General features: G+C 29.8%; 1 long non-coding RNA gene across 9 annotated transcripts; it reads right to left on the minus strand.

Moving 5' to 3' along the window:
- Positions 1-823: 823 nt before the first annotated feature.
- On the minus strand, positions 824-5,005 carry LOC105116892 (uncharacterized). Of its 9 annotated transcripts, none has more exons than XR_840631.1 (4): positions 4,655-5,001; positions 3,195-4,535; positions 2,247-2,373; positions 824-1,219 (listed from the first exon to the last, which is right to left on the minus strand). It is a non-coding gene; the product is annotated as an uncharacterized LOC105116892 (long non-coding RNA). The 9 variants fall into 9 exon arrangements; XR_840626.1 differs by having other exon boundaries at positions 824-1,534; XR_840634.1 differs by lacking the exon at positions 824-1,219 and having other exon boundaries at positions 1,644-2,373; positions 3,195-3,515; positions 4,468-4,535; positions 4,655-5,005.
- Positions 5,006-9,997: the final 4,992 nt, after the last annotated feature.

Here is a 9,997-nt window from a genome sequence, read left to right on the forward strand (position 1 = left end):
CTGTTGGATCAATTTAAAAAAAATAATTTTTTTAGTTTTAAATTAAATTTGTTATAATATTTTTTGAATTGTTTTAATGTGTTAAATAAAAAATAAAAAAATATATTATTATGATATATATACTAATAAAAAAATATTTTATAAACAATATCTTTATAATTTCAAACATGCTATTGCTAGTGGCAAGTCTTCGATAAAATTAATAAAAAAAATTAAACTTTTTTAAAAATGAATCGGGCAGTCTAGAACTAGATGAACTAGATGAAGCTAAAACTAAAGAAGGTTGAAGATATAGAAACTGAATAGAAAACACAGTAGTGGATGGGTGCAGCTGCAAAACAATGTTTCGTGCATATAAACTTGTTGTCGGAGCTTGGAGGTGTTCCGTTGAAACAATGGCGTGACCGACATGTAGGAGGATATTTTAGATTACAATAACATTTATTTTTTAAAATATTTTTTATTCAGATATATATTAAAATAAAATAATTTAAAAAAATAAAAAAATAAATTTAAAATAAAAAATATTTTTTTTCCAAAAATATTTTTACCTTATCCTACTTAATAACATACAAAGAGAATATATTAAGAAAAGAATTTGTTTGGTTATGTGTGATTAGTACGAGGAAATGTAATAAAAATAACATTTTACTTTTTATAAATATCTTATTAATTAATTTAATTCATAATTTTATATAAATTCAACTAAAAACTCTTTTAAAACTATAATTATAAAAAAAACTATACTTTATAATTTTTTCTAAAATTATTTTTTAAAACTATAACTGAAAAGAAAAAAAAAAGCCCTACTGAAGAATGCCAATTGCTTACACGGAATGCTAAGCTTGATAATATAACAATCCCTCATTCTTTCATCCCAAAAAGATTTTCTTTACATGCATCTACTTCTACCTCGCACCTGTAATAAATGATATTTCCTCCAAACCCCGATTCACACATACGCTCTTTCGCCTAAGAAATATTAAAGAAGTCAAAAAAAGCCACAAAAACCTAGCCATTTATTTTCAATTCCTAGTACATTTCGGGGTGCCAAACCCTAAATTCAACTACAAAATGAGTAGGCGATGAAAAAAATGTTGAACGAAAATATAGGTCATCTCCATCACAAGAGATGCGTGCATTGAAAACAAAACTTAAGTCTTACTCTGCAGCATCTTTTGAAGAAAGAAATCTTGAAGACTGCAAAATGCCCACTTTCCTGCACAAAATGATCACCGCCGAAAACATGGATAACAAAATGAAGTGCTGCCAGGCCACCCTTACACCCAAAACTCATAAGAGAGAAGAAAAGGGAAAAAAAGAGCTGGATCACACAGCAGAGATTCCAGTTAAATCTAGCTGGGATCTCACCGCTTGGGAGCCTTGAGCCAAGAGAGTGCATTAAGGAGGCGGCAGATCAGAGTGTATTGCTTTACACATTACCTAGATACAAGACTTGATACCATAGGGAGTATAAATTGTTGGAGACCAGAAATGTGACAGCACAATCATCATACTCTCATGGGGGCTCCCTCTAGATTATACATGAATATTAGAAACAAGACAGGTATAACATGTACCACTGTTGAAGCATCTCAAAATATATGGAGCATCAAAAAGGGACACGAAAGAATGCGTAAGCAGCACACAACATAAATGCAAGAATAATGAAGCTATGGAAGAAGCCAAGAGGCATGCTTGGATGGTGAAGGATGGTCAGTGTAGTCATGCAAACCACATAGCTTTTTAGCTCTGCTAGACATTCCATTTCTTAAGGAGGTTGACTCTTGATTCCCAACAGTGGTTCAACGTTGCCTAGCAGGGTAAAGATTATATGGAGGTTAAAATGAATAAAGCAATGGCCACCCACCATCACAATAATATTTCATAAAATTTATACGGTAATACAACCAAGCACCCTAACAATTAGCAATTAGCCAGAGAACATTTCACCACTTCTTTCATCTCACAAACTCTTAACCAGTACACACTCGAGTCTTTACAATTCCAAATAAGTCAGAGGTGATACGGTCTTCAACTGGGACTTGCACACTAACTATAAAGATGTCTATCACCGATGAAATGTGTAGATACTAATGACTGTCTGTGAGTATATATGAACACAATTTTGCATCTTGAACAGTAACAGTAAAAATTTGATTACGTTGCCAATCTAATGAAGATGGAAGACAAATAAGAATAAATCATCATCAACAACAACAACAACAAAAGCTGTAGTGACTCACATGATTTCAAGCAGCGGTTCCAGTTACTTTTCCAATAGTCTTGAGATCGAAGATTTCAGTCCAATAGCCATCAGGATCCTTGATGAATGCTATCCCTTTCATTTTTCCAGCAACCAGACTCACAGATCTTAGGCAAGTAATTATAACATATAAATTAAATGATGAACCGATGGTAATATAAATGCCTATGTTGCACCATAAACCCAAATAAAACAACTATTTTCCAGATCATATTAAGTCATTGATGCAATAATTTTTTTGGCCTATGATAAGGAAAAGAGGAAAATAAAATACAATTGGACAAGCAAAGATAAACTGGGTTAAACATTAGTAAATTTGTGTTTGGTGACGCCATTGGAAGTGCTTATCAGTTAAAAAGGCACCACATTAATGCTTTTTTGGGTACCTTTTAGATGGTTTTAAGTTGAGGATGTCAAAACCATTGAAAAGCACACCAAAAAGCACTTCCAACCACATTACTAAACTAAGGTAGTGTTTTGGAGATGGTCCTGCTCCAGCCAAGCAATCATAACACTTATCAGTTAAATTCAAACTAAATAGAGAATATTCGTATCAATTCCCTTCCTTGGACTATGGATTAGTGAGGAGATACATATAAAGACAACTGCAGAGGTATGAGGGCAGAAGTAACAGCCACCAATATGTGCGTCAGCACAAGAGGCAGATGGATGCATCATCCAGAATGTTACCTTTTATATCAAATTAATATAGAGAAAGTTTGCACAGAACAACTTGCAGGTTAAACCATTGATTGATGTCATGTATAGGACATAACCCATGCCCAAGATTAACATTGATTTTATCTTGCCAAATAGCAAACAATTTAACCTGATCACTCCATCGAACATAAACTAACACCAACAATGTGCGAGATGCTCATATTAATTAAGGGCTAAACTATTTTATTATCTAACAGAGGTGTCTTACCATCGTTAGGTTTTTTCACAAACTCCACACCTAGGCGTTCAAATCTCTCGCAAGCCTTGTATGTGTCATCAACAGTAACACCAATATTTCCTGAAATGCAAACAGAAACTGTAAATGTTACTTCTTGCTTGGGATAATCATCCTTTACAAATACGGTAAAATACACATAAAGAAAACAAAAAACTAATCTTGTATGATATCTAATTATGAGAGTCAAAGAAATATTTACACAAAGAGCAGTGTGTTTTGAGGATTTGCACCTGATATAAAAATTACTTCTTGCTTGGGATAATCATCCTCTACAAATACAGCAACATACATCTAAAGAAAACAGATCTTGCATGATATCTAATTAGGAGAGTCAAATAAATATTGACACAAAGAGCAGTGTGTTCTGAGGATTTGCACCCTTTCTTATATCATATAGAAACTAAACTGTAAAAACATAACAGCTTAATTTGAGCCATGCCTACTTGAAGCAATCAAAAGCTCTTGTCACAACCTGTATTGACAGGAAAGTAATCCTTTCTGTTCCAGGGCTTCATTATGATCCTTTAGGGTGCAGGATTGCATTCACCTACTCTTCATTTAAGTTTATCAGTTTATGTTTTAACATTTCTTCAAGGAAAAGTGAAAAGCTTTTAAACTTTGGGTTATCGATGACTCAAATTTGATGGAATCAATTATCAGAGAGACACTATGAATATGAATTTCAAAGCATATATTATAGCATTGTTGCCAACCATATTCATCCAACTTAAAAGCATTTTGCTAACATGACATTGATTTTGTGATCCTAAGAGGCCTTATAAGCCACCGATAAATATCTTGTTCACATCTTGTGCTCCATTCCTATTAAAAAACCACCAATAACAACATAAAAAACCAGTCCCGAGAGAAACCCAAACTGCACTGATAGCTTTCTCAAGTAAACTCCATATATCTTTGTCTCACTGTTCTCGTACAATAAAGGTGTATACAAAGTCACAGCGCTTTGAATTTCACAATAAAAATATGCCTTACTATGCATTCATCAATTAAAATGTACTTTTCCTTTAAATAATCAAGCTGATAGGAGGATGGTGGTAAAAATAAATGCATTCTCAGAAAGTTTTACCAGCCAAATTGCATTCAAGTAGTACACAGTCCCAGAAAGCAGAAAATCAAAATCATCAGTCAACACTATGTGATGGATGAAAACAGTATTGAAGTTGGAAATTACATGTATTACATATATTGACAAATTCCACCTGAATCATAAGATCTTACATACCAAAGCAACGAGGTTCTGAATTTCCGTTGTGATATTTGAACCCAGGATCACTTTCTGTGCCCCAATTACTGTTAGAAGCATTTAATTATCAAAACATATAGGAAACAATAGGCGCTAATAAGGAAAAAAGAGAACTAATATGTTTTAAGAAACAGGAAAGAAAATGATCTGCATCAATCATTCTTACTGGGTTTCAGGAGAATTAAAGATTAAGGATATGGGATTGTTGTTTAAAGCATGAAACGGTGACGGTCTTACAAGATTTTGTTGCTTGGGGTGTTCTTCTAGCTGAGAGTCATAAATAATAAACAAAACCTTTAGTTCTGGAATGGAAACATAAACGGTTCGGTTTTCGATGTGAAGAGGATGAGGTACGAGGTGTGAATTCAAGAAAGGGGAGGCGAGATAACAATGCTGTAGCGGTGGTTAGTGAACAAGCGGTAGCCATAAGAGGTTGACAGATTATCAGTTTCTTTACCTTCAATTCAAACTTGAAAATGAAGCTCTGCCGTTTGGCATTAGCTGTTAGCTATTAGTTTCTTATTAATTAAGGTATCAATGCAGCTTAGGTGATTTTTCTTTTCTAATCACCTAATAGAAAAGACTAGGTTTTTCTTCTTCTATTTCTGATGCTTATGTCATGAGTCTTTTTTTTCTTTTCAATCTAAAAAACTAAAAACATTAGAAAGTAAAAAACTTAATTTATATTAACTAAAATATTTTTTGCAGATTTTTTTTAAATAATAAAATAACAGAACACCAAATTGACCTGAACCAACAATGATTATTATGTAAAACTTACAACATTGATATACGATGGTATAAAACTATGGAAGCCATATTAAAATAAAATAAAAGGCCCAATTATAACAAACTAAATATTAAAGGTAAAAAGTAAAATAAATAAATTAAGTAAATTTGTATTAATGGTCGACGCAACACTTTGGTGTGTGAGTCAAGCTCTGATATTAAAAATAATAACCAATCCACTAGTAAGAACCTCATAAATTTGTTATTGACAGTCACGTATAACCTAAAAATATCTTACTAGTCAAGGTGAGCGTGCTCATATAACATCTTCCCCTAAGTTCTCACTTACCGATATGGGATATTACAGTATCCTTTAACCACTAACCAAACCTTATACTTTTTTATATCACCATCAATATTTTGCTTTATTTTAAGAATTTATTTATTTTTAATGACTTCGTATTTTTTTAGGAAATTAACTAATTTTTAAAATTGGTTTGATTTCACCAATAGATTTAATATGTTTTTCCTTATTAGGACATGTTAGAACTTCATTTATATTTCTTGGCTTCTTTTTATCTTATGGAGTAACAATTAGTGCTTCCCTTCCAATCTTAAAACTATAATGAATGTTATGACAACCAATTCATTGTAACTAAGATTGATTCATTGATAAATCAAAGATAATATTACTCTCATTTAAACTAACAATCATCAATGAATTCATCATGGTAGCGATTAAGCTTAAGCTGAAACTAATTTATCATCCCTTAAATATCTCCCACTAGAAAATGAACCCATTTGTATTTGTATAGAAAAAGCATTATGGTGTCTCGAGTTTTATAAAAAGACAGATATTAACCTACTTTTCTCTATTTAGAAAAATCATTCACTAAAAATATTACATATTGTTATTCAAATTTAGTTATATTTTTACTTTCTTGTTCACCTATGAATACATGTCCCTTTGAGTGCTCAAAATATCTTACAAAAATACAATTTTTACTTATTGGACCTATTATTCATATTTATTAGAAAAATACTCTAGTCACTTTTACATTTTTCTCATAATTCAAACAACATAGTTTAATTGACTTAGAGGGCTCTGATATCAAATATAATACTCCAATCCACTAGTAAGAACCTCACAAATTTGTTATTAACAGTCACGTATAGCCTCAAAATATCTTATTAGTCAAGGTGAGCGTGCTCATATAACATCAAGCTCTGATATTAAAAATAATAACCAATCCACTAGTAAGAACCTCATAAATTTGTTATTGACAGTCACGTATAACCTAAAAATATCTTACTAGTCAAGGTGAGCGTGCTCATATAACATCTTCCCCTAAGTTCTCACTTACCGATATGGGATATTACAGTATCCTTTAACCACTAACCAAACCTTATACTTTTTTATATCACCATCAATATTTTGCTTTATTTTAAGAATTTATTTATTTTTAATGACTTCGTATTTTTTTAGGAAATTAACTAATTTTTAAAATTGGTTTGATTTCACCAATAGATTTAATATGTTTTTCCTTATTAGGACATGTTAGAACTTCATTTATATTTCTTGGCTTCTTTTTATCTTATGGAGTAACAATTAGTGCTTCCCTTCCAATCTTAAAACTATAATGAATGTTATGACAACCAATTCATTGTAACTAAGATTGATTCATTGATAAATCAAAGATAATATTACTCTCATTTAAACTAACAATCATCAATGAATTCATCATGGTAGCGATTAAGCTTAAGCTGAAACTAATTTATCATCCCTTAAATATCTCCCACTAGAAAATGAACCCATTTGTATTTGTATAGAAAAAGCATTATGGTGTCTCGAGTTTTATAAAAAGACAGATATTAACCTACTTTTCTCTATTTAGAAAAATCATTCACTAAAAATATTACATATTGTTATTCAAATTTAGTTATATTTTTACTTTCTTGTTCACCTATGAATACATGTCCCTTTGAGTGCTCAAAATATCTTACAAAAATACAATTTTTACTTATTGGACCTATTATTCATATTTATTAGAAAAATACTCTAGTCACTTTTACATTTTTCTCATAATTCAAACAACATAGTTTAATTGACTTAGAGGGTATATGATGAAGTATATATATGACAGTTGATAGTGCATCATCGAAATAGGTTATAAGACTTAGAGGGTATATGATTAAGTATATATATGGTAGTTAATAGTGCATCACCGAAATAAATGATAAACAAATTTACTTGTGTTATCACTGACTTAATCATTTCAAGTAGGGTTTCATTTCTTTTTTTATGAACTTTATTTTGTTATGAAATTTTAGAAATAATCAATTATCATTCTATTCCTTTTTCATCACATATTTATATGAACTAATTAGATAAATACTTACTTTCTTAATTGGTTTTCAAAGTCCTTATTTTTATGTGTAATTAATTCTTAACAAGGCTCATATATTTTATAAAGCAATTTAAAGCTTTTAACTTATTAGATATCAAAAAACATAACCATATTAAATAAAATTATATATAAATGTAATGAATATACATCATCATGCCTTGCCTATCATTTGATCATAAATGTTATAATTATTTAATTAATTCTAATGAAAATTTAACTCTAGTTAGACAATATTCATAAATAAACAAATCTACTCTTCCAACGCTTCTAAATAAGTCTTGTTTGTCCAGATTATTCATTTGTTATTGGTTTATATAGCCTAACTTTGCATGCCACAAAGTCATATCATTATCATAATTAATAAAAGTTGCAAATAAGAAAAAAAAACATATATTACTAAGATTAAAATAAATATCCAATACAATAAAAGCATCCAATAAATATCCTGTACCATAAAAACTTATTCTTAATGATAAGTTAGCACCTTTTTTAGTAAAACTAACATAAAAACTACATTATAATGAATTTTAGGAGCATATAATACATCATATAGAAATAAGATTTGTCCTTCATGCATGACTACCTTGCATGTACCAATCTCTTTCACCTTTAGTTGTTTATTATATATATATCAATTGTGTTCTATATAGGACTTACCAATATTTAATAAAAGCTTCCTTATCTTTTGCTATATGGTGAGTGGCTCTTGAGTCTAAACTCCATAAAGGATTGGATCCAGTTAGAAAAACAGAACTATAGACATTTATTGTACTCATAAATACAATAAATTATATTATCTTTTTGGGCTTGATATAATGACGAGCAAAACATCCTTTATTGGCATAGTTTAAACACTTTATTTTTACGACATTCTTCATTTCTTCTTTAAAAAACATCTATATTTTTTAGATTAAATATTTGCTTCTTAGTGACTTTCCCTTTACCTTGCTTATACTGAGATCTATTTTGATTTTTACATTTCTTTTTTCTTATACCTTATAAACTAAAACCAATCATATACATATCGGTTCTAGATTTGTTGTCTTTAAAATAATCTTTTTTCCAACTCAAGACGTCGTATTGTATCCTTTATCATTTTTATATTTTTATTATGGGTTAGACACATCTTCATATGCTCTTAGTTATAAGGTAAAGAGCATATGACAAATTAGACTAATTATTGCTCGTTCATTAAGGTATGTTCATTAAGGTATAACCAATATCTTTTAGCTCACTAATCATGTTTGATATTTATCTTAAATGATTTTATTTTTTTTATTTTATTATATGTTTTGGTTGCTTCTTATAAGTGTCAAACTTGATAGCGAGAGATCGATTTAATTTTGGTCAAAGATGAACCTCCAAACTTTTCTTTTAGTATTGTCATACATTTTGAACTCTCACATGATATCATCATTCAAACTACTTGGTTGCGTAATGTGAGCAATAAAGTTTCTTTTCTTCCAAACCTCGTAAGCTTTACAAACCCTTCTATATAAGGTCATATTGCTATTTTATAGTTTTTTTATGAAAACATTAAGTATTTCTAAAGCCTTTTGCTCCTCAAGCACTTATTAGATTTTCATATTCTAGATTTCATAAATTTATATCTTGTATGATTTTTTAAATGATGCATATTAGAGGTTTCATTGCCGTATTAGGGAACTTTCCTTTGTTCTGCAAGTTTTTTCTTAGGCAAAAGCCTTAATTTCTTTATAACTACAATCTACTTCAATTTTAAAAAAAAAAAAACTTTAGGAGAGGTTTTTTCATAACCTTATAATGTTAGCCCAATGATACCCATTGCTACTAATTCTGATGAATCATACCATCACTTGATTACTAATCATTTTTTTAATTTTATATTGATATATATTTATTATCATTTATATCATATTAAGGATTCTTTATATGTCTTGAAGTTATGCATAACGTTGACTTGCATTAATGAGACCTTTTCTTCTAGATTAGTTTTAGATGTTATATTTATTGTGACTTAAGTTTGGAATAATTTAACTCTTGAAACCTACTAATTATACCCTAAGAAGCAACCTTAAAAAGTTATCCTCATGAGACCACTCTACTAATTATACCCTAAGAAGCAATCTTAAAAAGTTATCCTCATGAGACCACTCTAAAAAATTATCTCTAAAATGCCTTAAAACACTTTGTATTCACACCTAATAAAAAGCTTAAAACCTCTCATAAACTAAATAATCATACAATATATCATTCTTGAGACTTTTGATAAACTAAATAGTATGTAATAAACTAGTTAATCATAACAGATATAATTTTCAAGGATAACCGGTAAACCAGACAACCATGCTAGATATAATACCTCGAGATAAACAGTATACAAGATAATTTTC

The sequence above is a fragment of the Populus euphratica genome, unplaced genomic scaffold (genome assembly GCF_000495115.2).
Source record: "Populus euphratica unplaced genomic scaffold, PopEup_1.0 scaffold1101.1, whole genome shotgun sequence".
Lineage (NCBI taxonomy): Eukaryota > Viridiplantae > Streptophyta > Magnoliopsida > Malpighiales > Salicaceae > Populus > Populus euphratica.